Source organism: Pan troglodytes, chromosome 3, assembly GCF_028858775.2.
Source record: "Pan troglodytes isolate AG18354 chromosome 3, NHGRI_mPanTro3-v2.0_pri, whole genome shotgun sequence".
NCBI lineage: Eukaryota > Metazoa > Chordata > Mammalia > Primates > Hominidae > Pan > Pan troglodytes.
The window spans coordinates 68,635,043-68,663,015 of NC_072401.2; the positions used below are offsets into that span (position 1 = coordinate 68,635,043).

General features: G+C 38.8%; 1 protein-coding gene across 49 annotated transcripts in view; it reads right to left on the reverse strand.

Annotated features, from left to right (window-relative positions):
* The window catches only part of ADGRL3 (adhesion G protein-coupled receptor L3), an 861,998-nt gene extending 834,713 nt beyond the window's left edge, over positions 1-27,285 (reverse strand). For 24 of the 49 annotated variants that reach the window (XM_063809609.1, XM_054683075.2, XM_054683069.2 and 21 more), the window contains exon 1: positions 25,852-26,623. The gene's annotated coding sequence lies outside the window, so the exon portion shown is untranslated. Of the gene's footprint in view, positions 1-24,877; positions 25,448-25,851 lie in introns of those variants that run through there. The other 25 variants (XM_054683087.1, XM_054683094.1, XM_054683080.1 and 22 more) reach the window with 6 other exon arrangements.
* Positions 27,286-27,973: the final 688 nt, after the last annotated feature.

Genomic DNA, 27,973 nt, shown 5'->3' on the forward strand with positions numbered 1-27,973 from the left:
TTCAGTCAAAGAAAAAATTTAAAAACAGATTATTCTTTGCCATTATGACTTTGATATAACTCTCAGAGATAAGAAATACTTTACGAGAAAATGAGGGCTGGGCACCATGGCTTATACCTATAATCCCAGCACTTTGGGAGGCCGAGGAGGAAGGATCACTTGAGTCCAGGAGTTCAAGGCCAGCCTGGGAAACATAGGGAGACCCTATCACCACAAAAAATAATTTAAAACTTAGCCAGTCATGGTGGTGCACACCTACGGTCCCAGCAACTTGGGAAGCTGAGGTGGGAGAATTGCTTCAGCCCAGGAGGTTGAGACTGCCATGAGCCACGATCAGATCTCTGCACTCCAGCCTGGGTGATGAAGTAAGATCCTATCTCAAAAGAAAAAAAAAAGTGAGGTGCCAGAAGAAATGACAAAAAACCTCCAAGTCATCTTCTGCAGACATTTTTATGAAGACAAAACAAAGTGTTACTCCTTCATTCATGCAACATACATTGTGATGTCCTATTATGTGCTAGGTACTATAATTCAAGTTAAACTTCAGAAAACATAAATTAAAAAGATTTCATGATCATTTAGATATAAAGCTTACTCCCTAAGCAAAGATTACTAAAAAATTACATTCTAAATATCTAAAAGAGATTAAATATGATTTCACAGCAGGATATCTTTCCCATTTATTCTTCATGAGAGTTCAAATATCTAAATTTATGAAGATAATGGCATTCCACTCTTACACAGCTTTATTTATTCTGGGGATAGTAGCAAAGAGTTGGATTTTTGTAAAGAATCCATTTTCCTCAGTTTTTTTTTTTTTTCCTACTAACACCTAACTATCCCGAATAGAGTGAAATTATAACTTCATGCCACATTCCCACCTGAGCTACCCTTCAGGTATTCTGCCAGGCACTTTGAAATAGAAGTAGAAACTTCTCAGGGTCTTCCCCCATCATCCCATACAATAAGGCAAATAAACAGAGATCACATATATTCTACTTTATAATTCAGAGATTACTGACCTTTGTAATTCACCTAAGGTCAAGAACCTGAAAAATATCATAAAATCAACTCTCTTCCACTATTGATGCCACATCAAAATCTGAGTTCTGCTATTAACAGCCGTAACATTAAAATAACCACATATGTGCACAGAAAACAAGAGATTTCTGACACTGTAGAAAGGAATGGGACATCTCAAACAAACAAAGAAATGAACAGAGATTTTTCTTGTCTCCTATACTTCAAACTGCAATTATTTATTTGCTGTTACAAATCCTAAAGACTGCCTACTTACAGCTAAAATAAACCCACAGTGTTTTCTTTTAAAAAGTAGTCAATCACAGCCAATTGGATAACTATAGATTCTAAGACACCCCCTCATAATGCTAGGAGAAAGGACTGTGCTAATGTCTGATGGAAGGCAGGATAATTGTAATTGTTTAGAAATGTTAATGTTTATGTTAATATTTGAACTGAAAAAAAAAACAATAGAGAACTAAATTTAAGTTGGGCAAAGTGACTCACAGGTAATCCAAGATGAGTCATCATAAATTCTATATGGTAATTTTGGGGGAGACAAAGATTTGGGAGTGGGGAATACTCTGAGAGCTGTTACGGAAAAATGAGAACTTGAGAGCTTTTAGCAAAAGAATTCAGAGAACAAGAAGGTAGAAAGCAGTGATGGAAAAGATATTAAAGAAGACAAGGGAAATATTACTGGATTTTCACGCTGACCATGGGCCAGGAAAGAAAACAGATATGGAAACAAATCCAGAGAACTTAAGGAGCTGGAGTTGAGTCACTGAAAGGAGAACATTTTGACTGTTCACTGGGGGTCCCAAAGAAAGGACTTGGGCTCCTTAAGAATGAAGCAAGCTTAGCTCAGGAATGAAATTGGATATCACTGAAAGAGCAGAAGGAAGTAAAACTAGAGATGCCTATTCAACTGATGCCTGTTAATATACATTAATCTATATTTTGCTAAAGTGAATAACAAAGTGGTGTTTGTAATTACTGACACAGATACATCTTGACTATGGTATTGGGACTGATTTTCACATATCTTAAATAACGAATCGTATTTAAATCATAGTTAAATGATGCATGTTTATACCCCAGGACAGCACTGAGGTTGAAGAGGATGAGGGCAGGAAAAATAATGCCCCTATCAGAATAGAGACAGGCAAGTGGAGAAATGGGAAGGTTATATATTGGCACAACAGCTATATAAAACTGAACGTTTTTAAAGTTTTTGGTTTTACATAGCCCTTTAACTGTGGGGCCATCAATTCAAGGAAGAAAGGTGTGGCTAGGAACCAATGAGCCCACAGTACCATCCAGGAAGCGGCATAGGTAACAACAGGATACTAAAGGAACATGACTGTTCCCAGTCCCTGGGACCATTGGATTGCCCTTCTGCTCTGCCAGGCAGCTAAGCTGAAAGTACCAGAGTACAAATTACTAAATTCCAGGGTTGAATTATAATCAGAGGTTGAAATGACAAAGCTGATTTATATTTTTCTTTCCTTTTCCACCAATAAAATACAAAGCAGATCCTGGTTTAGAAGTGAGAAGACTGGACAAGAGAATTAAGGAAGCATAAAAGAAGGATGCTTTGTCCTTCCCCATTCTCCACAATGCTCAGGGTTCGTGCAGACAGGGATGGTTGGCATTACATTCAGAAGACAAAGCTCAATAAATAAGAGGACCCTCTCCTTTTGAATACAGACTGTTTCAAGCTCCATCGCCCCTACAGAAGACATCAGAAATGGTTGTGTGTCGCCATCCACTCAGAGAAGTCAGTGAGAAGGTGTCTGCCGACCCGTGGAGTCCACCATTCCTTCCCTCGGGTCCTGCCGAGGATTTCTGAATGGCTAAGAGCCTAGAGTAGCATGTAGTTAGCCAGGCCGCTGAGTCTGGACCAAGTTCACAGAGAATTCAAGGAGGTGGCCTCAAGCAAGCAGTTGCGTGTTCATGTCTGCACCTCTAAGTGACCACTATGAATTGCGAATCCTCTACTGACATACGTTAAACAACACCATCCCCTACGCACACACTTCTTTTTCTGGCCTGAAGAAATATAAGGCCAACTTTTCTGTATTTCCTCCAGAGAAAATCTGGAAGACCCAGTTTCAGTTTAAAAACATAAAGATACATAATGCTTTAGTAAGAAGCAATAAATTTTTAATCTGGAAACTTTTAAAAATGAAAGACCAAAATAAACCTGTGCATTTAAAATGTTTCTGGCCACTACTATATCAAACTGTAAAATTAAAGGGTGGCTCCCACATTGAAACAACATATATTTAACGGCAATAAAGACCCAAATTAAGATACATAAACACATGTTAAATATTTATGAGTTCACCCAACAAATTTTAGCTATGGATAAATAAACATATTTAAAGTTGTCTGGAAGCTGAAAGAAAGAGTAAAGATAAAAGTAGTTATTGTAGTTATTAGACATGAAATTTTCATCAAATCTGATTTTGCAGCCCCACACAGTATACACGAAGATTATTTTTGAAAATAAAAATTTAAGTATTATTTTTGAAAATGAAAATTTAACAATTTTTAAAAATTTAATAATTTTTAAAAATTATTTCAAAAAATTTCTAATTTACCAATATAGAAATTTTATGAATAGAAAGTGTTGATTAATTAAGCAACGAATGAAAAATTTAAAATAAGCAGTTAACAAATATAAAGACACTTACCTAGCATTTTATAAACTCATAATTCAGAGTGTTATATTTGGAAACACCCACAAATCATTCCTTCACTTAAAGTCTGGGATCTGTTAGAATTTTGCTCTTAGAAGCTGATGGCTTGCTTCTATATTGTCGTTTCTATTGTGTTTCACAAGGCATAGGGAAGCAGACAGAAACTGGCCAATGTAAGAATGACAAGGTAACCCAAAATGCCCAAACAATCACTGAGTCACAAACACTCAGACACACACCCTCAACATTAGAGAAAACAAATAAAAATCAAATATAGGTTGTTACCCCATAGCGTGTGGGCAAAACTCCCACGATGTTGACTTATAAATCTTACACACAAGTGGAGGCATTTGACCGACACACACCACCACTCACCAATCTGGTTCTACACCTACTTTCAAAACCACTGTGCTTCAGAAGCTGAGAGTATTGTTTCACTTCTCATTCCTCAGGTCACTGAAACAAGAGGCCAATGAGAAATCCATAAAAAACAATTTTGCATCACTCTCTGCTTATATTGTAAGTTGTATCCGTAACTGCAGAGAGCCCATTAAATGCACTTTCTACTCTTTCATCAAAATGCCATAATAAAAGCAAGAGAAGATAATAAAACTATACGTATCATTTCACCCTTTTCTTTGGCACTCTAACATCTCTCCAAAGAGAATTTTGTGAAGTGCTTCTAACCACTTTTCTATCCAGTAATTAAGAAGAACCCTTCAAAACTTGCTTTCTGAAGAAGGTATCAATAAAACTGAGATGAGAGAGATAATCTGACTTTCAAAAAAAAATCTGACAGTCATCCTTAAGAATTATTCTTAGAGGTGCAAATAAAGTTATGCCTTCAATCTTCATTTTCTAAGTTTCCTCAATAAATAGCCTAGACAAACATCAACATGAACTGGAACAGTTAACTCTGGTAATTACTACAGCTCATAGTGGTTTTCTACTATCTTAACAATTTTCCCTACAAACGTTCCATACATTTGACAAAAATCAATAATTATAACCATAATATCGGACCTCTCATTATAATTCCTTTTATACAATTAAGGACCCCTAAGAGGAAATATAAATTTAAATTTCAAACTTTATTATTATGGGAAAGTGATGTTGTTGGTATTGTTTCAAGAGGAAATTATTCACTTTGTAGTCTGGGTTTCCTTTTCTATCTTTCTTGACTGCACACTATGAAGACTAGAATATGGAACCTCATTCTTTACCAAGCTGGTTCCTGTACTTACATGAGTCCCTGCCATTCTTCTCACTGGCATTTCCAATGGAGCTTGAAATTAACATTTTTTTTGGCCTTATGCCTTATTTTGTTTTGTTTTGTTAGTCCAGAGTTGTTTTCCTTTAGTGATTTACTTTATGCAACATTTTCTAGGAAGTCAGTATAACTACAGAAGCAAGCAGCTTGTCTTACCCAATGCTATAGAACCAAAGAGAATGAGAGATACATAAAATATTGCTTGTTATTTCTTTGTGTTTGAGATGATGGATATGCTAATTACCCTAATCTGATCACTCTATATTATATATCAACACAGTGCTATGTACTCCATAAATATGTACAATTATGAATTAAAATAAAATAAAAACAAAAACACATATTTAAGCTTCTCCCATGAATTACAACAGATTTAAAAGAAAGGTAAAGATAAGCTTTATGTTTGGGACCCAAAAAAATCTTGACCAGACCACAGTGTTCTATTTGGACATTAAACTACCCAAGAGTATCTTAACAAGGCATCTCAATATGAGATTAACACAAACATGAATGAGCATATAATCTAAATGAAAAGTAGAATCTAATTCAATGCTTCCAGAAGGATTAAAAAAACAGAATTCATAAAAATAAGAAATCTGAAAGGCTTTCCTGCAATTATGGTTATGATGGAGTTGGCACAGCATGGTTTTAACCACATAGAAGATTAATATTTATTTTCAACAAATGTAGCTAGAAGAACGTTATTATATCTCCTCCTTTTTTCACTAGGAGCGTGCTGATTGAAATGGATTCATTTATCTAAGCTGACAGCTAGACAAAACTATATTGCAAATATTTTTTATCTTTGATTAAATAACAACTTTGCAACATCTGGTTTGCTACAACAATTGCGCAAAATTATCCAAAATAAGTTTTTTGAATATGTTTAAACATGTCACAAAGTGTTTAACAGCTCTTTTAATATACTACTCAGAAAAAATAAATAGTAAAGCAACTTATTGTAAAAGTATTAATTCTAATAAGAGACTCAAAAACATGGAAAAATTACCAATTCACTTTTATAGCAGTTAGGATTACAAATAAAATATGATACTTGGTTACCCAGAACAAGAACTTAAGGGTTTTTATGTCCTTTCAAAAAAAATATTTTCAACTATCAAGAGAGGTTTAAAATTGTATCTCTCTCTTCTGAATACTATAATTAGAGAACAGACGATGTCTTATGTTGAAATAGCAGTTCTTGAAGAGGACACAAATATTGACATCATATTACAAGCCCACCTTTGAAGGGCAAGTTCTCACAGGCCAAATATAAAGACACACTGAGTCCTAGTTCATATACATCTACAAGTGCTTTCAGAAAACCTGGCTTCAAAATGTTCTTGAAAACTATACTATTTTATTATGCATGTCAATTGTATGTTTTTCTCATAATATCCAATACATTTGCTAAATGTTATTTAATTATAGTCCCTAATTATTAATACACGTTTATAAAACTATTACATTCAGCATGAGAGAAGTTAACTCAGGATAAAGGTCTCTGAGCTCATATTCCAGCCTCTGTCACAGTAATTCTTTGTAATAGTGACACTGTTTTCTTAAATTGTCACCTTTAAAATAAGCAGTTTTCTTAAAGTTCTAAAAATAATTGATTCAGGGGAAAATGTGCATTGGGGAAAAAGAAAGACTATGTCTGTCCTAAAATGAAAAGTATGCAAACTGTATTTTACAGTCCATATATATTACGTATATATGCCTGCAGAATGCAGTATTAGAAATAAGTAATAAAGGCATTTCTGGCATGCTTATCTGACGCTGCTGTAAGTATTCAGGCTTCCATTTGTATCTCACGAATTGCTAGATAATCATTCCTTTCAGAATAAGTCAGAGATAAAAAAAGATAGTTTGATATACATGAAGTAACATGCCAGAATGATTCCAAATGGAAGTCCCTGAAGATTGAAAGCAACAGATATAAAATACAATGTCAATCTCGCAAAAAGAGCAGGAGCAAAGGGGAAAAAAAGGAAATGGCTTGAACCACTGTGTTCCACTCCCTTTTTCTACATGAAGCAAGGGTGGTGATAGCACTAATTTTTCCTAACTGAATCTTATAATGACTAAACCTTCTGCCCGTGTATTAGATTACATGAGTGAATTTAATTCTCATGATCTTTCTATGAAACAGATATAATCAGTCCCATTATATAGAGCATAAAATGATACTTAGGAAGTGACCCAAAGTCACATAGCTGCTATGTGGCAGTCCCATGGTTTAGGCTCAGAGTCTTCTGATTCTAAAGCTCATGTTCTAAATCACTAAGTATCATGAAACAAACAAGTTATTAGAGCTTGTCCTATTACCTTTTTAAATCATACAAGACACATTTCACGTATGACGTTTCATGTAATATACTAAGCCCCTACCTTCGAAAACAATCAAATCTCATTTTCATAACCAAATACTCTAGCTTATGAAAAGACTAAAAGAAGTTCCAGCCATCGAAGACTTTGTATTTTCTTTTTTTTTTTTTTTTTTTTTTGAGACAAATTTTTGCTCTTGTCGCCCAGGCTGGAGTGCAATGGCGCACGCAATCTCAGCTCAATGCAACCTCCGCCCCCCAGGTTCAAGCGATTCTCCTGCCTCAGCCTCCCGAGTGGCTGTGGTTACAGGCGCCCGCCACCATGCCCACCTAATTTTTGCATTTTTAGTAGAGGCGGGGTTTCACCATGTTGTCCAGGCTTGTCTCAAACTCCTGACCTCAGGTGATCAGCCCGCCTTGGCCTCCGAAAGTGCTGTGATTACAGGCGTGAGCCACTGCACCCAGCAGATGACTTTATATTTTCAGAGGTTTGAAACAGGAAGAGAAATAATCAAAAGTCATGGCAGAATGTCAGAAATGCCATAAGAGAGAGATGACAAAGAGCAATGATGAGTTAGAGGACAGAACACGGGGAAAATAAAATATTTACATTATTAATGAAAAGCATAAATGCTGAAGTGTTTCATAAGTTCTTAAATAATACAGTCAACTATTTTGCATCTGTCACTCAGAATATTAAACCACTGTTCTAAGAAAAATGTACTACTCTCTTTTCAGGTATCATCGAAACAGGAATTCCCTGACTTCAGTAATGAGTATTTATAAATAAATCACTATAAACAAAATGAAAGATCTTTGTGGTTTCAACCTTCTTAACTAAATTAAATGCAGTTTCAACATCTGGCTTTATGGTTTTCATACAGCATTTAAAATACAAACATATTAAAAATTCTAGTTACGTTACAGGTCTTCAGAGAATGGCTTTTAACTTTCAGGTAAAAAATAAATCCAGATTAAACAACTGGATACAGAATAACTGCAACCGTATCTTATACAGGTAGATCAGTAAAAAACAGTAACAAAGTTTAGATGAGGTCATTTAACCAATGATCACCATCTCATTTAGGTCCTCCATATCCTTATAATCTAATTAGAGTACAGCATAGTACAGTCAAAATGGGTGCTTTGCAATGCAGACCACTTCTTTACACATGAATCAACTGAGGCCAGAAAGAAGCAGGATCTATCCTTTGCTGCTTAGCTGAGAAGCGGTAGGGCAGTGGCTTAGACTCTCATGAAACTGGTCTCTCCACAGCCCCCCTTGATGCCTCCTCCAATTATGTCTACATAGAGCAGCCAATATAATCTTTTTAAAATGAAAATCTGCTCTTGTTATTACCTTGTTAAAACCTTTCATGGCTTCCCATTGCTCCTAAGATAAAAATCCCAAAATACTTAACCTTAGAAAATGTTACAAATTCTGGACTACTACTTACTAGCCAGATCTCATACCACTTCTCTCAATCCTTATGTTCCAGGTTCTCTAACCTCTGAGTTCCTCACAAGAACTGAGCTCCTTTCTTTAAGCCTTGAAACAGGAGGTTCCCTTCTTCAGGAAGGTGCTGCTTGACCAGTTCATAAAATGCAGTATTTTTTCTGTTTAATCTTTATCACAATTGTGTTTAACTGTGTCACATGAGAAGCACTCAAGCTGGGCACACTAGTGGCTTATGCCACCAGCACTTTGGGAGGCCAAGGTGGGTGGGTAACTTGAGCTCAGGAGTTTGAAGCCAGCCCAGGCAACTAAGCAAGATCTCGTCTCTACTTAAAAAAAATAAAAAATAAAAAAAAAGTAGCTGGGCATGGTGGTGCACACCTGTAGTCCCAGCTACTCGTGAGGCTGAGGTAGGAGGATCCGTTCTGTTAGGAGGTCGAGGCTGCAGTGAGCCATAATCGTGCTGCTGCACTCCAGCCTGGGTGACAGAGCAAGACGCTGTCTCCAAAAAAAAAAAAAGAAGCACTTAATAATATTTCTTGATAAATGAATGAAAAAGATTAATGATTCTAAATATAGTATCTTCTATTATAGGACTCTTCCTCCTTTTAAAAATTTGAATTCACTAAGTTGCTTTTCCTAAACCACACTTACTTAACATTTTGCCCAAAGACTCTTAAACAAAAAACATTTTTAAAACATACTTCACTATTATTTTATTAGTATTAAATAATTTGTTCCAAATAATTAAGAAATAATCTTTATCATTACATACTGTAGAAAGTCCCCCCAAATTTAAATAACCTTAATTCCAGCAGTGAAAAGAAGACAAAGTCTACTGTCTTTACTAAACAATAATACCATAGTTTCCTTAACAATTGTTTTCCAGATTGATATTTTACTGCTATTCTTTGACAAACAGTCATAACCATAGCCTTGTCTTTAGCACTGGTATTCCTAAAGCTGGCTCCTCTATTTCTACAGCATTTCTCAGGGACAAAAGATACCAGGTACTTAATAAGTCAATGGGGATGGGAAGAAATAAGGGTAAGAATGAGTAGGAACCAACCTTCTGGAGTAAAACTCTCCTCGTCACAATACGAAAAGATACATATCTCCAAAGCTAAACTCTGAAATCTTCATTTCAATATTTGTATAGATCTTACCTATTCCTGCTCATCTCAAATCTTCAGTGCCTGACCACCGTTTATGGTCAATAGAGAGTTTATTTTCTGGCATCCTGAAATTTAATATTAAAGCTAGACAAGTGATATTAAAACATTCTCTACGTTAACTCACTTTCTCTGTAAAAGGAAAACTTCAGATTTGTTGTCTCTACTGCCACATCAAGGCATCAATGTTCAGTTTTCCTCTCTGTACTCAGCTCTATTAACCTCCTCCACCAGAACATGCTTGGGTCTGTGATGAGCTCTTCTGATGACGGAAAGTGAAGAGAGCACATTCTCTAGGGCTGCCTAGTCAACCTTCCTATCTCAGTTCACATGTCACTGGCTCTGGGAAGTCTTTTCAGATCCCACTCACCACCAAGCTCAGACAAGGTCTGATTCTGCTGCTAAACTCTAATAGCATCCTGGACTTGTCCTCTGTAGCACTTACCACAATTTTAACTATAACTAATTAATGAGGGATACATTGCTTAATTCCTCTTTATTTCCATGATTTTGCATGTGCCATAAAGCCAGAGGCTCTTTCTGCCATGTTATGCTCCATATCCCCTGCACCCTGCAGACATCTGGTGCTAACAAATAAATGGTGAATTATAAAATTAATGATTTAATGAAGCTAGTCTTTTGGGAACTGCAGAAAAATAGCAGAACAATTTAAAGACCCACTTAGGAAAAGGTATCAGCTTCAACAACAAATTGATGAAAAATTAACACAAATAATAAAATGTATTGGGTGCTTATACAAATCTAGACAGTGTGCAATAAGTTTTATGTGCATTACCTCATTTAATCCTCACAATAACTCTGAAAGGTAGGTATTATTTTTATCCTTTTCAACACATGAAGAAATGAGGCACGGAGAAGTGAAGTAACTTTTCCAGTGTGACATAGAGGAAAGGTTTGAAATCATGCTTTTACGACTCCTTTGCCCTCTACTTTTCCTCTTCGATTTTCATTCATGTATATATATTTTTATTACTGCAATTGGTACTTTTCTATTTGTGTGTTTATTAAGCCCAGTAAAGATCATTTCATTAATGTAGAACTAAATACAATTTAATGTTGAACCTTATAATAAATTGTAATAATTTTACATAAATAAATTCAGCCATAAGAAAAAAAAAGGAGTAAAACGGGGACACTGAGAATTCTACACTCAAGGTATACACTTCTGCTTTATAAATGAAGAAAAGTTGAAACTGCCTTGATACAAGGTAACACTGCTATGGGCCCAAAGCTCTGAATCTAAAAAGTATTTAATATAAACATAAGGAAAAAAAAGCTGAGATAAAAAACTATACCAAATCCTAAAATCATTTATTAGGAACAAAACGTATTACTATCCTTAATAATAGAGAAATATGATAAAAATATATCAGACTCCTTAATGGTTTCAAATCATGCAAAATATCTTCATTATGTCACTTTCTCTTTAAGCCATCACAAAAAGAAAGTCTAATCTATTTCGTCTTTTTAAAATATGCTATTACCACATGCAATACTGAGCCTTAGCTCTTAACGAAGGAAGAAACGTAAAAATTCTTACAACATCAACTACCTATTCAGTTTTTTTGAAAAGCTCAACTTGCAAGCAGAAGCATTCTAATAAGCCTTACCATTTTATTTTATCCCATGGATATTTTAGGGAAAAAGGACCACCCACCATCCTATCTTCTACTTACAGATGAAATAGACCTACAGAAGTTACATGACTAATTCGATACAAGTTAGAGAGTGATAACATCATTCCTGAAATCAGAAATGAGAACTCTCAAGTGCAAGACTAAGAAATTCCAGGCCGAGCGCGGTGGCTCATGCCTGTAATCCCAGCACTTTGGGAGGCCGAGGCGGATGGATCACGAGGTCAGGAGATCGACACCATCCTGGCTAACACGGTGAAACCCCGTCTCCATTAAAAATACAAAAAAATCAACCGGGCGTGGTGGCGGGCACCTGCAGTCCCAGCTACTCAGGAGGCTGAGGCAGGAGAATGGCGTGAATCCGGGAGGCGGAGCTTGCAGTGAGCCGAGATCGGGCCACTGCACTCCAGCCTGAGCAGCAGAGCGAGACTCCATCTCAAAAAAAAAAAAAAAATTCCATAATAGAAGGCAGCATGTGCTACAAAACTGCCATGTCACTTTGGGCAAGTTACTTCAACTCTTGACAATATATTTTTAAGGAAACTAAAACCCAGGAGAGTCTGGCTTTCAAGATTCCTTCTGTACCTTTCTTTATTTCACATGCATGTACAGAGCAATTTTCAATGGCACTTAAATTTATCTTGCAACAGTAACTTCAAAAACTGCTTTCATGTTCACTTGTTTCTTCTAGGTCCATAAAGCACATTCATGCAGTTATACAATCATTTATTTATCAAGCATTAAACTCTGTCCCATAAATATGTTCTGGTGCAGATTTAAAGAAAATATTGATACTGAAAGTAGAATATGTTTCCACTCTGACTGCTAGAAATGTATCGTAAATATGTCTGTACAATTGGAAGCAGAAGTCTCAACGATATTGTTTAAAGTATCTCAGAACAAAGAATGAACTACAATGAAATCAAATTCAGTAGGTACCAGCATTACTGGAAAATTGATTTCAAATTGCATTATCCACCTGCTGTTTTCCTCTTTAATTTTACCTGAATACTACTGGACATTTCACATTATGTATCTATTTTTATTGATTTTTTTTTTTTTTTAATAGGCAAGGTCTCACTCTGTAGCCCAGGCTGGAGTGCCCTGGCGTGATGATGACTCACCGCAGCCTGGAACTCCCCAGCTCAAGGGATCCTCCAGCCTCAGTCTCCTGAGGAGCTGGAACTATGGGCATGCACCCCAATGCCTGCTTAATTTTTTAAATTATTTTTATAGAGATAGGGTATAACAATGTTGCCCAGATTAGTCTCCAACTCCTGGGTTCAAGCGATTCTCCTGCCTCAGCCTCCCAAAGTACCGGGATTATAGGCATGAGCCACAGCATCCAGCCTGTACCTAACTCTTATTCCTACAGACAGATCTCTAATTGAGGTTACACCTAGCAAAACTTGTGTTCATGTTTACTCATTATAAGCCAAAATGTTCTATTTAATTACTTTTCTGACCCATCTACTTTTATAGACAAACTTCATTTATTTTAAATGCATTGACTGATAATTTGCTCCTACTTTTCATACTTAAATTTTAGAACAATAATCCAAACCACCATTTGTTTTTGTTCCATAAGAAGTACGGTAAAGAAAAAGTTTTATTAAGTTGATACTTTAGATGAACTTCAGAGATACGAGGTCCGTTCAAGAGCAGTGAAAGAAACTAAGAATATTTATGGAAATATTAGACACATGGTGGACTCAATTCTTCATGGAGAAAATTCATTGTATGGTTTTGTTTTAGTAATATGTTAAATTCAAAGACATGAGGCATAGCTTTACTTAAATATTAATAACCAGTAAATTTCCATTTTTGATTATTTTACTGACCTCTGCTTTTATATATTGGTGTACGTGCAGCTGAGCATCAGTAATTCTTAAGAATCACCAAAAAGTTAGTAAAAGTTACTATACATATATATATAGTAAAACTATACATAACCAAGAATTAGTAGCTATGAACTATACACAACTGAGAGTTAACAATTCTTAAGAAAGAGTTTCCAAAACTTTCAGAGGACCAGTTATACAGAAGGCAATGATGCATCTGGATCTGTAACCAAGTAGAAAAAGTCAAAGGATTATTTACTCTTTGATCCAGTAATTATACTTCAAGGAATCTGTACTGGAGAAAAAAATTAGAGAACAGGCCAAGCTTTCAGCACTTAGATATTCATGGTGACACCACTTATTCTAGCAACAAATGACAACCCACATGAATAAGTAAATGTTTAAATAAATCATAGTATGTCTACATTATGGAATATTTTATGATACTTAATGCTTTCAAAAAAATAATGGCATTGAGAAACTGGAGATAATTATACAAACTATATATGGTTTAATCTCATTTCCATTAAACACACACAATACAGATGCAGATAATCAAAGCAAAAATTAAGTATGACATAATCTCTGTGAACACAGTGGTATGCCAGTATGTTATGTTATGTTGAGTGATTTCACTTTTAACTTTATGTATCTCTGTATTTTAAAAGTGTTCAACGTAAGCATGTACTATAATCAGAAAAAAAATTTAAATATGATCTTCAGAATGTACAATTATCTATACTAGGAAGAAAGATTGGGAATCAAAATTCAGCCATTACCAGCACCCAAGTAGAATGGAAAAAGCACGCACAAATGATGTATGTGGAGGAAAAATTCATTCCAGAGTAACCTCTACTAAGCCAAAAGAGAGTAGCCGGCAAGGAATTAACATAGAAGGACTGCTAAAATAAAACATATGGACTAACACAGTGTCCTCTGACATTGATGCTATGAGTCCCTCATACAGACTGTTCATTCATTTGTAATAAAGTAGGTTAATTTCTCATATATAAATCTAATGCTTTCTTTCATACCCCATTACTTCTGTTGTTGTTGTTGCTCTAGCTCAACATCCCCTAAATTCAAGGAAGAAAACACACATACACATACCATTGTTATCTCACTATCATCTATTATTCAAGAAAGGTCTCATTGAATAAATGTCTGTTCAGAGGCTCTAAGCAAATTTCATTTCTGAACACTACTGTCTGCAGCCCAGCAGGCTATTTCACCAAGATAAGATCACACATTTAATCAAACGCACCAGAAAAAGAAATACTCGCAAAAGTTTGCTTAATAACATCAAATCATTAAAAAAAATGTTGACAGCATACTAATTTTTAGTGCTCCTTCTTCTTTGAGGATTTGCAATAGTGAGGAAGGTCATTGTACATAAGATTTCTGCTAATTAGGCCTTCTACTAACCTTTAAAAATTCTTCCAAATTATCTTCATATGTTACTACTTATATTGACTTGGTACTCTCAAATGAAAATGAAAACTCAACATAACTTTCTTTTTTGAATACATGAAAAGTAAAATAATACATTTAGGAGTATTCCAAACAATACATATAATAGCTTTAAGGCACCTCAGCTGTTCAAGTGTCAGCATTAATATTCAGTCTCTGGTTTTGGTAATAATGAGCCCATATTAGATGTCTATCATTTGAAAAATACGACTGGATACACTGAAGTATATTTTCTTTGGATGCTTTAGGCAACTATAAAGTTATCCATGCTCAATTATCTGAAATATCCTACTTGATACAGTTTTGAATACTCTGCCTCTAAACAGAAGGTTTACTTGAATAAACATATATTCTCATCGGAAGAATGATATAATGAGTACACAGCAAGTGTAAAATAATTAGATGTCTCAAACAGATGGATGGATACATATCTACAAACTCACTTTTTCTGGTTTTACTTCTATTTGCATTTATTTTATGCTGTATTTGTTCCTATGCCATAAGTTTTTTTTCTTCAGTTTCTTCTGGCATAACTTTTTCTTCTGTGCAATCTCCACTTCTGGTTTTGGAACAATTTGTTCTTTTTCAGTAATGTGACCAGCAAAGCTCATACATGGGTTAATTCAACCATGAGCACTATCAGATGTCACATCTTGGGGATTTTGTTCATCTGAATGTACTCAATGCCTAGACGGTCTATATTTAAACCTTGAAGATCAGCATTATTCTCTGCATTTTTAAGCATGTGCAGGAAAAAATCCAGCTCTCTTTGTGCCAGCAAACCTGTGTCCAGCTCTCCCATCTGGCATTGTACATTGTCATTGTACAGTGGCTCTACCACTGTAGGATAGAAATGGCACACTGCTTCTGTAAAGGGACATCTTTCAGATATTTGGTGGCTTCTCATATATACAGAGCCTAGATGTCTTGAGCAGTTTTATAGATAACTTGGGTGCTCTTGAAATGAACCTGAAGATTTGAACCCCTTGATTTGCATAATTTTGTTGGGTTTTGTTGGTGAAGTGAGTAAGGAACCATTTTCTAAGATCACTCTGGCCTCTTACAGGAAAAGGGTAAACCCATTTTCAATGATTTTCCTAACCAATTCCTCTAACACCTGACTTGTCCCAGTTATTAAATAACTATTCAGATACTATCAGCACCTCTTTCTTTTTGTGTGAACAACATCCCTCTCTTAATTGAGCCTTTTCTTCTTCAAGCTAACTATCCATTCGTCCACAGAGGAACTGCAATATTCTTACTGCCTCCACCAACCTGATGACAGTAGATCAGTATAAGTCTGAGTACTTAATTTAAACTGTGGGGAAAGGGAATGAATCCAGCAGTCAGAGAAAAAGAAAACTGGTAGGCTGGGTAGGGGCATGGAACTGAGGCAGAAGCCTAGAGGTATCCAATTTTTTCTGATACCTAAGTAAAACTTCACTCTTTCCCAAGAATCTTTAGGTGAGAAACACAATAACTTCCCAATAAATTAATCAGTTCAGCAGAAAGCTAGCTGGAGGTGTCTTTGCAATTAAAAGAGAAATAGTGAAAACACCCATTCTATTAAATATTTTAAGTTAAATTGAAGTACATATAACTTAGATACTATCATAAAATTGCACCATTTTAGAATGACTGTAAAATAATATTTAAACATCATACATAAAAATTGTTAAGAATCAAAGTGAAAACTAATTGAAATTGCCTAAACCTCAAAAGATGATTGTATATAATTTTTTTAAATGGCTGCCTAGCTCTTCCTCCAAAGTCAACTACAGTTAATAATATAATTAAAACTCCTTAGACAACATCAACCGAACATTTAAAGCCAATATAAATAAAGGCTATAGATACACACATGCCTTGTGTTAACAGAAAATGATTTCTCAATAGATTCTTTGTCCACGCCTTGAAGTCATGATCAGTATTCTGAGTCAAGGTTCAAACAACAACCATAAGCCATTGACAAATCAAGAACACTGAAAATTTGAAAAAACAAAAGGTGTTAATGAAAACCAGTTGAACCCTTCCATTCTTGCCAGAAACAAAATCTCATACAAAAAGATGACCATCAGTCAGGACCATTTCCTTTTATTCAAAAGTCTTTGGAAGAGTTTGAGAAAAAGGAAACGGGGAAGGGGGGAAACAAACCAAATCAAAACAAAACAGGAGACTGTTGAAAACCCTCTTACAGGGTCAGCGTCAATGGAATGCATTTTAGTATTCAGGTTACCCACCCAAGCAGAACATCAAAAACTGGGCTTGAGTCTCTCCTCTATTCTCACAGGCTCAGGCTACTGTGGAGCCACTGGGGCTGTCCTGAATAGTAACACACTCTGCCTCTGCGGGATGCGTAAACACCAACACAAGCTGATCAAACAGGAGGGGGTGTCATTTCTACTTGGCTTTCAATTCCTTGAGTCATACTTAAAACACCTAATTCTGGTACAATTTAGCAAGCCAGTTGTCCAGTCCAATGTGCAGTTTACTTTTTCATTCATTTTTACCACCTACTATATCATATCCTTTCCTTTTCAGTATACATGCTGGATAATTATAGTAAAAGTCACACATTTTAATAACTTCTCTTATTGGCACTGTAACCGAAATACATATGTCAATTCTAAAATTTCAACTCATTTATGAGCCTTTCAAAAGTTTTAGTCTTTAAAGCAATTTTGGGATCTGAATTTTATAGGTTTATCTCATTTGTGGCATTCTTATGAGACTTAAAATCTGGGATTATAAATCTTTTAAAAATATGAAAATCCTGATATCTTCGACGTTTATGATGACTTGATATGGTTACAGCATTATAGAAAATTCTGATGCAGTTAAAGCTTAAAGAATGATTGACATGTGAAAAGATAATAGGGCATTTAATTTAAAACATCTTAAATTGTTGCTTTCATTTTATACCTAATTTAAAGTCAATCTTCGGACACAGTATTTGGTGGATGTCAAAAATATTTTTCCGTCAGGATTATAATTTTTGATGGAGAATTAGTAGCAGAGCATAACATTTTAAGATGAAGAAGAGCTCAGAAATAAGTACTTAAAAGGTTAAAAAAGGACAGAGGGAAAGAACATAGTAAAGATAAATACAAGACTTGAACCTTTCTCAACTACTTAAGAAAATGCTATTGATTTTCCTAGCTCATCAAGAACTCTTCAATTAAGAAAATGATATTTGATTTAGCTAAGTTTTCTTAATAATGGTACTCAAGGACATTTCTAATAATACTATGACTAATAACAAAAGGTACTATGCATGAAATATTCACTCCACCAGGTACTTTTATATTTACTTCCTATTACTCTACTCAAACCAGCAATGTAAACTTTATTATCTCTATTTTGCAGATAGAGATGACAGAGCTAGAAACTTGCACATTTGGGGTTGTATTCAAGTGACTCTCAGTCCAAAGACCATTTCTGAGAAGCTCATAATTAAAAACACTGCCCAGCTATGCCTATCTATGGAGTATAATTTAATTTCTACAACACTAAATCAGAATTGACCAAAGTTCTGGAAGGAAATAAGTGCTATAGCACTAATTTCATAGTGATAGGCTGGGTCAGAAATTAGCCATAGAATATACCCCCAAAATGTATATAACTTATAAATACATCTATAACTTAAAGTTTTCAAATAGTTGCCAAAGTCTCATTTAAAAGTATTACACAGTTCTCCAATTAAACTTTAGTATCTAGTAAAGGTAATCGGAATGTATAGCTTCTTTCACTAGACATATGACCACTCACAAACAGACTGAACTACAGTATATAATTACCCCAAGGATCCTTTGCACTGAAAATGGCTTGTTGTGGTGCTTAGATAGTGATTAACAGATTAAGAGTATAGTGAGTCATCTTGATATCACTTCAGAAAAGTGACTTCCTCTCTAATAATTCCCAAGATATATAAATATTCAATTGGGGTCTTTGAAATCTAGTTTTAATTGGGCATTCACATTCACTATCAAACTTCAAACTTAGCTCAAGCTAACAAAGGTGTTTTATTAATTCTTCCTCTAAAAAATGCTAATAACCCTTCATGAGTTCTAAAGTGTGAGAGTAAAATAAAGTCGATTATCTTTTATATGAAATTTTAAAATTTACTAACATTTTAAGACATGCTCTGTAATGGTGTGAAATATAATTATGTATCTGAATCACATGGGGAATTGATTAAAGTTTCCTAGGACTCTCATGAGACCCAATAATAATGATGATGATAGTAATCATAATAGCAGCAAACAATTATGTTATTATTATGCACCAGGAACTGTTTTAAGGACTCTGCATAGATTTACCAATTAAATCTTCATAATCTTCTGTGAATTTGGTACAATTGTTAAATCCATTAAAAATACCAGGAAATTAAAGCATAGAGAGATCAGGTATCTTGACACAAATCCAATAGCTTATTCAACCTAGGCAAACACACTCCAGAGTCCCTTTCTGTTCATCTCTACACCACTCTGCCTTTCTAGATATCAAAATATCTTGATCTAGGGCCTAGATCTAGATATTCTCCCCTTGACTCCTTTGTAGCCTTCCCAAGAGCAGTCAGCAGATCAGGCTGCATATCTGCTGCTTTAAAGTTTCCATTTCACTAAATGGGGACAAAAAATCTAAAAACAAGTTTTCTACACTGGATTATTTGGAAATAGAATAATGAAAATGCTAAATAATTAACAACTATATGCAACCTGCCTATCTTTTTACAGGTTGGACATCTAATCATTTTCTCATCCTACATGGCTCTTTATGTGGCTGGATGGATGGCATTTTAGAGCACAAGGAGGCAGATTTCAGAAAAATCTACCTGAGCCATTCTCAGACTTTCTGGCCCAGGACTCTTTTATACTCTTAAAAATTAATGACCTACATTAGAGAAATGCAAATCAAAACCACAATGAGAGACCATCTCATGACAGTTAGAATGACGATCATTAAAAAGTCAGAAAACAATAGGTGCTGGAGAGGATATGGAGAAATAGGAATGCTTTTACACTGTTGGTGGGAGTGTAAATTAGTTCAACCATTGTGGAAGATGGTGTCGTGATTCCTCAAGGATCTACAACTAGCAGTACCATTTGACCCAGCAATCTCATTACTGGGTATATACCCACAGGATTATAAATCATTCTACTATAAAGACACATGCACATGTATGTTTCCTGTGGCACTCTTCACAATAGCAAAGACTTGGAACCAACCCAAATGCCAATCAATGATAGACTGGATAAAGAAAATGTGGCACATATACACCATGGAATACTATGCAGCCATAAAGAGGGATGAGTTCATGTCCTTTGCAGGGACATGGATGAAGCTGAAAACCATCATTCTCAGCAAACTAACACAGGAACAGAAAACCAAACACTACATGTTCTCACTCATAAGTGGGAGTTGAATAATGAGAACACATGGACACAGGGAGGGGAACATCATACACCTGGGCCTGTTGCAGGGTGGAGGCTAGGGGAGGGATAGCATTAGGAGAAATACCTAATGTAGATGATGGGTTGATGGGTGCAGCAAACCACCATGGCACGTGTATACCTGTGTAACAAACCTGCACATCTGCACATGTATTCCAGAATTTAAAAGTATAATAATAATAATAATAATAATAAAAATAATAATAATAAATGACCTAAAGTGACTTCATGTTTTTATTTTATTTTATTTATTTATTTATTTTTGAGACACAGTCTTGGTCTGTGGACCAGGCTGGAGTGCAGTGACACGATCTTGGCTCACTGCAACCTCTACCTCCTGGGTTCCAGCGATTCTCCTGCTTCAAGCCTCCCGAATAGCTGGGACTACAGGCATGTACCACCATGCCCGGCTAATTTTTGTATTTTTAGTAGAGACAGGGTTTCACCATGTTGGTCAGGTTGGTCTCAAACTCCTTACCTCAAGTGATCTGCCCACCTCAGCCTCCCAAAGTGCTAGGATTAGAGGTGTGAGCCACTGCACTCAGCCTCTAAAGTGACTTTTGATTATGATATCTGTAACTGTCACCATTCAAGTATTGATAAACTGGGAAAATTCTAAAACTTGAGAATACATAAGAACATATGACATATGCCATCAGAGCAATGATGTCATCACATATCATATACCTTCTGGAAAACTCCACTGAACACGTGTTAAAGAATATGAGTGAAAGGCAAATAATGTCTTAGCATTATTATAAAAATGTTTTCTTTTCACATTTCCTCTGAAAGGGTGTCAGAGATCCCCAGGGTTCCCCAGAGGACACTTTGAAAACACTGATAAAAGAGCATTGTTTGCTTTACAAAGTAACTGACATGGAAGTTTTGCCAGGCAGAAACATTCAGTTGGATGATTTATTTTTCCATCCCAAAAATAGTTTTCAAAATAAGTAGGATTACCATCCACAATATTCCATTTAAATTCTTGAATAATATGGACCAAATTTTCACTTCTTTTAACACCTATTTGTAATCACTTTTATGAAGACATTCATTAAAATTGAAACTAAGTTCCTGTTTTAAGTGTCAATAAGACACAAGGAAGACATGATTTATCAAGGTCTATAGAACCTATTATGAGCAAATATAGAAACGCTCCCCTTTTATCCACCCCTCAAAATAAATAAAGAAGTTCAATTAATTTCAAGTAGGACAGCTATTTTCTCTTTTACATTTTGTGCTTATGAATCCATAAGCACATGTCACAATTCTAAGAAAAAAGTTACACCTGGTTTCTTATGCAGCAGTAGAGTTAATTTTATTGGACCATGCTGACACTCAGATCAGAGTAATGACATTCAAGATTTGGGGAAAAACTTGCACACCTTAGATGCATAAATGCTATTTACAAGCATGCTCACGCTACACTCTCACAATGTATTACAATGAATGAAAAATCTGGATTTTTCTCTCCATTGATCAACAACTCCCTAGCCTTCACCCTACCCTACCCGACAAAACACAGAAAGATAACCAAGGAAAAATGTCAGGAGGACCTTACTCATACTTGCAAGTTTTACTTTTTATTTAATTATAAAATTGGTTATTCTATAAAGAAATGCATTTGCATGAAATAAGAAGACATAAATATAATAATCTAAGTGTAAATATGTCCTGTGGGCAAACAAATAATAAATTACAATACAGCCGTATTCTTTAGGGTTCCTCCCAAAGTGAGCAAATGCATATTTTGAATATAATGCAAATCTAGGAAAGAGAAGGCAAAATAGCCATTTGCAAAACTTAAGGACAGATCATCCTTTTTAAATTCCAACTACTGTAGCCATTCACACCATGCTAAATTAAGGCTGCACAGCATTTCTTAAAATCACTGTTTGATCCTAAATATGAAAATCGCAATCAGTTTTCCTTGCTGATTTCTGGGCCAAAACTCCCCACTTCTAACAGTAACTGTCACTTCTACTTGGCAGTCCTTTTCAAAGAGAGTTTCAACCAACACTTAAAGTGGTCCAAATCCAATCTGAAAAACAATTCAGTTTTGCATCATATTATTTGACTAACTTCAATCCTCATGACTTTATAGTCTTTTTAATCTACTATTTATGATTTCCTTGGCTATAGCTCACAAAGGAATCAATGGTAAATCAAATTCATAAAAAAAATCTGCCTTTCCTAATTAGTAGAAACAATGCCAGCCACAGTAGCTGCAGCCAGTAAGTGCCATACTTGCTATTATTCCCTGTGGAAAAGAGTATTTAAATCTGCAAAATGTTAAGAAGATCATGATTAAGAAAATCATTTCTGAAAGACTTTCCATTCATATTTTTGAGGAGCACTCTCAGTCTGAAGGATAATCACACCAAGCAACCAAAAATGAGATATCAAAAGCATTTACCCATCAGGCAAATCACATACTGGCTTATCACTCTTCAGGCCGGGGATGCCTGATGCAGCCTAACATCTCTATCTAAAAAAAAAAAATTAATAGTTCATATAAAACTTTGTGTTAATCATTCCTCCTACCCTGATTTTGTAGAAATAGTCTCGTCAACCATATACACAAATAGATCAGGTTACTGAATACTTAGTGATAAGGAAGAGCTATGGAATGGCATTCAAATACTCTGACACATTCACCTTCAGCTAAAGACAGCACAATACACTGACACACACAGTTCTAATGACATCAGGACCTGTGGAATGTATGACTGCTAGGGAACACATGCTGCTAGGAAACAAAGAACAGATCTGATCAAATCTTATAATGTAAGGACTGGGAATCATTGTGATTAGATCTTCGAAAATGGGAGGACAAGTATTCTTTAATCCTCAGAAATATTTGCAAGTATAAAGACTTTAATACGTATCATCTAGAAATGAAACAAATACGTGAAGCTAGATTCTCATGAATTAAATCAAAATTTTCTAAGTTTTCTATTAGGGTGATGGCCATTAGCAATATCTCTCATAAAAATATAACTTAAAGTCAGGCATCAGTGATTCAGTGTCTTTTGCAATCTATGCTTTTTCAAGAGGTCAAGGTCTTTAAAAAATAATGAAGATATCCAGAAATTATTGTACCTAAAAATAAAGTACACTGTTCCATTAACAGCCCTATACTTTTTAAAACAAAATAGAACACAAGTATTTGCAACAAACACCAAAGCAGTCAGAGCTAATCTAGACCTAAGGAATTTAATACATTTTAATTATTGAAAGTAAAAAGCAGTTTCACTTGCAAAAGTAACACTTTATAAACTGTGTTTATCTATGTACAGTCTTTACCCTTGCTTTGGTTACAAAAAAAAAAAAAAAAGATTGGGTGAAACAAAGCTGAGAGATAATTCAACACACAAATATCCTCTTAACTCCTATACAAATTATCTGGTATCCTATTTTGGTGATTATAAAAGAGCTGAGAATTGTATCCTATTTGTAATCCACATGCAGATAAATTGGGCGCCAGAAGTCCAGATCATTTAGAATCATTACAGATGGAAAAATATACAAAAGAAATCTTACCAAACTCTGTTTATTCTCATAGGGAAATATAGGAAAGTCTCCAAATGAAAAAATGCTAAAGTGTTTCTTTGCAGATTCTACGATGACATTCTTTAACTAGTGATGAAAGCCCATATGACACTAAAATTAGCAGACTGCCTATTTACTTCAGAGCAAAACACAGAAGGCAATTTTTCCTTCCTGCCAGAGTCTATGCGTCTCCTCATTTCCCCAGCAGCTGGCTGGAAGGATGTAAAATCAGAGGTGCAAGAAGCCTTATACTTCCTAATGAGTAATACAACCAGGAAAGTAAACACAACAGACGACAGCAGGTTAGACTCTAAAGGAGACTGTGGCAGGAGTGCTTACACCGTTGTTTACAATGTGCTCTAACTACCGCAGGCAGGGATCACACGCAGACACAGGGAGGAGACACCCTGGAGGTGGCTCGCAAGCCTCGAGTTCTCCCAACTGCTATGATATCTCTGGCCATAAATAAAAGCAGCGCATGTTTCTATCAGAGGTAGGAAAGTGGCCAGAGAATTCCAGGGACCAGGAGTTACGCTGGCTGGACTCGATTACTTCAACCTGCTGGAGAGATGACTACCCTATGAGGTTCTCATCAGGGCCATTCTGGGGTGCATCGAGCGCTGCACCAGCGACTCTCAGGCGCCGCACGCATGTCGCCGAGCTGCGCCTCTCCAGGGGAAGGGGACACGGCAAGGTTTCCTCGCCACCCTGCGGGGGCCCCCGTGGCCTCCTCAAACCAGATTTTCCAGTTAAGAGGATCCCAGGCGATTTCAATAAGCAAGCTCAGCTGCAGCAGCAGCAGCTCCGGCATCCCCGCAAATATCTCTCTGCCGTCCCTGGGGCGCAAAAATGCGCACACGCTCAAACGCTGACTCCGCCGCCAAGTAACGCTGGTAGAGGAGGTCGCCCCCACCCCTACACACCACACACACACACACAGGCACACACACACCCACCTATAGTGCTGGGGGCCTGGCACCCTAAGCTTCTGAGCTCCGACGTGGGACCGGAGGCTGGGTCGCGGTAGCTCAGACGCTGCGCTGCAGCCTGGAGCCTTCCCTTCTCCTCAGAGAAGCGCCGAGGTGCCTTCTCTCCTACCTGTAACCCGCCAACCGCGACCACCAATGCTCTGCCCACCCCGCCCCGGCGCCGCGGCCGCCCGGATTCGTGCAACACCGCCGCCCCCCGCCCAGTGCCCACTACCAGCACAGCGCAGCCCGGGCCACCCACGAAAGTGGCAGCTTTCTCCAGCCAAAACCGCCTAACAAAGCCTGGGCACGCAGGTCTAAACCAAACTGCCGTGAAGGAGACACAACAGGCAGGGCGCGGGGAGGCAGCGCGACTCCAAGACTCAGGGGCGCGACCTGGGCAAAAGGGGCCAGGGATGCTCCAGGCAAGCGTTGAGGGAGAATCGCGCCGGGCTCGGCACCCTGCATTTTCCATCTTCCCAGAGCCCAGCTTCTCACCCAGACCCTGTCCGTCCTCCAGCCCGCTCCCGCCTCCAGCGGCACCAGTTCCAGCCTGACGGAGAAAAGTCGCCCTCCTGTCCGCTTTCTGCCCCCACCAGGGGATGGCACTGGGGTGAGAGGAGAGGGAAAATTAACGGGGTGGGAACTGTTCCTATTCCCCAGCGTGTGCAGCTGCGAATGCGCCCAGTCTCTTATCCCCCTCACTCCCCTCGGCCGGTCAAATCGCCCAATGGCTGGAAAAAACTCCAACCCGCGCCAGACCCGAGCGCCCACCAGCCAGGAGGTTCCCTTCCCGCCCCGCACCACGACCGGATGAGTGTGTGTGTGTGAGGGCGGGTGTGTGAGTGGAAGGGCGAGTGTGCATGCACCCCGCACCCCCTCTTGTTGCCCGCCCGGTGGATGCCGCCGCCTGCGCCCGGCCAGGGCGACCCCTATTATGAAGAGTGCGAAGAATAAATTACCTTTCGTAAACGCCGGTCCCTGAGATCGTCCCATCAGTTGCTCAACAACCTGAAGGCGGGTGCAGTTTCCACAATCCAGCCATTGAGCCCGGGGCAAAAGACCGGCCGGCCCCTGTGCAGACACCCCCAACCACACGCGGCAAATAACGAGAATCGAAGCACAGAGAAAGCAGCAGGAGGGTGGAGACCCCAGTCAAGGAAACAACAACAAAAAGTCTCTCTTCCCTTTCTTCCGCTACACAGCCACGGAGAAAGGGGAAGGAAAAAGAGAGCCAAATGCTCGCCTTCCTTTACGTTCCTCGCTTCACACACCCCAAGGGGGCAAAAGCGGAGCGAAAAGAAAAGAGGGTTCAAATGTCTCTCCCAGTCCACAGTTGCACAACTTCGGAGTCAGGCTCTGTCTCCAGCAGGAGCCGAGGGACCCAGCGGCAGCTATTAACATGCGGCAGTCATAGCTGGGGCTGCTTCTCCTCCTCTTGCTGCTGCTGCTGCCGCCGCCGCTTAAGAAAAGACGCTGCCGAAGAGACCAAAAATCTTCCACCATCCCCCCAGCCGATCTTTATATCCAGTTCTCCCACCCCACCCCCCTTCTCTTTCTTTTTCTTCTTCCACGTCCTCCCCTTTCCGCCTCGGAGCGGGAGCGATGGAATAGGTAGGGGGAGCCGCGAGGGCCAGGGGTGGCTTCTCCGCCAAACCGTCCTCCTCTTCGTCCTCCCGAGGTTCTCTCCCAGCCGAGGGTCCCCTCTCAAGCCCGCAACCTCCGCGGACAGCCGGAGCGAGAGCCACACAAACTCCTTCCCCGGTGCACGGAGGGGGCGCGCGGACAGAGCGGGCGCCCGGCCGCCGAGGGCTGCGTCCCGGGGGCCGGCGAGCCCCGAGCCCGTGGGGTGGATGATTAGCTCGCCGGCCGGGCCGGGCAGCTGCGGGCATGTGGGAGCTTCATCGCGCGGCCCCGGGCTCCGCGCCGCCGCCGCTGTCTCTTCGGTTCTTTCTCTTCTTTGACTCCCCAAGAGCGAGCGAGGCACTGGCGCTCTCCAGACACGCACACTCACACACGCGCACACACGAGCGAGCTCCTGCCAAAGCAAACCGTGCAACCCGCGCGCGCGCACACCCGTAGGAAGAGGACCAAGGCAAAAAGAGAAGAAAGAAAGGGGAGGGGGCGAGTCACAGGCGGCGGCGGCGGCGGCAGCAGCTGCCGGAGCGGAGGCAACGAGCAGTCCGAGAAAAACCAGCAGCGGCGGCGGCGGCGGCGGCGCCCACCCCGACCAGCTGCAGCATCTGCATCCCCGCTCCTGGGAACTGGAGCGAGCGGTGCCGGGCCAGCAGGCGAGGGGGGCGACGCGCAGACAGCGGGTCAGAGCGCGGGCGCGCGGGGGCCGTGCAGCCTGCGCGCGGGGTAGGCGCAGCCGGGGCCGGAGCGGAGGCCAGAATGAGCAGCGGTCGGGCGGGCCAGCGGCGAGAGCTCCGAGAGCCGGGGAGGGGGCTCGCGCCAGGGAAAGGGGTGGCCGGCAAAACCCGGATATGGAGTGCTCGTGGGCTCCGCGGCGCGGGCTCCACCTAGCAGTTCGGCAAACGCTTGGAGGTGGGAACGGGAGGGCTGCTACTAGAGGCTTCCCTTTCAGGGTTTGTCAGACAAAGGGTACCTCTCCAGTGGCTTCGAGGCCCGCCTCGGCGCTCGCTCTCTCTCTCTCTCTCTCTCTCTCTCTCTCTCTCATTCTTTCTCTCTCTCTCTCCTCCACTTCCTCCTCTGTCCCTCCCTCCCTCTCTCCCCCTCCCACTCTCCATCACCTCCCTCCCCCCTTTCTCTTCTTGTCTTCCTCTCCCACTCCACCCTAGGTGAGTAAACATCAGCTTGAAAGTCCTGCCAGTGTCTCATTTTTTCAGGTGCGGATTATTCCGTATTTTCATTATGCAAGTACCGAGTCTGAAAATGTTTCCTGCCTTTGGTCAATTTTATGTTCCTTCAAACTTAACTCGACCTGCAAGTTCATTGCACGGTTTAAAGTATCCCTGTCTGATGAACAATCGTGGAGATTCAATTATCTTATTTCACATCATCAATGGAAATTACCATAATGGATACAGAAAGGTGCGGATTCCAAAACCATGCCTTCTGACA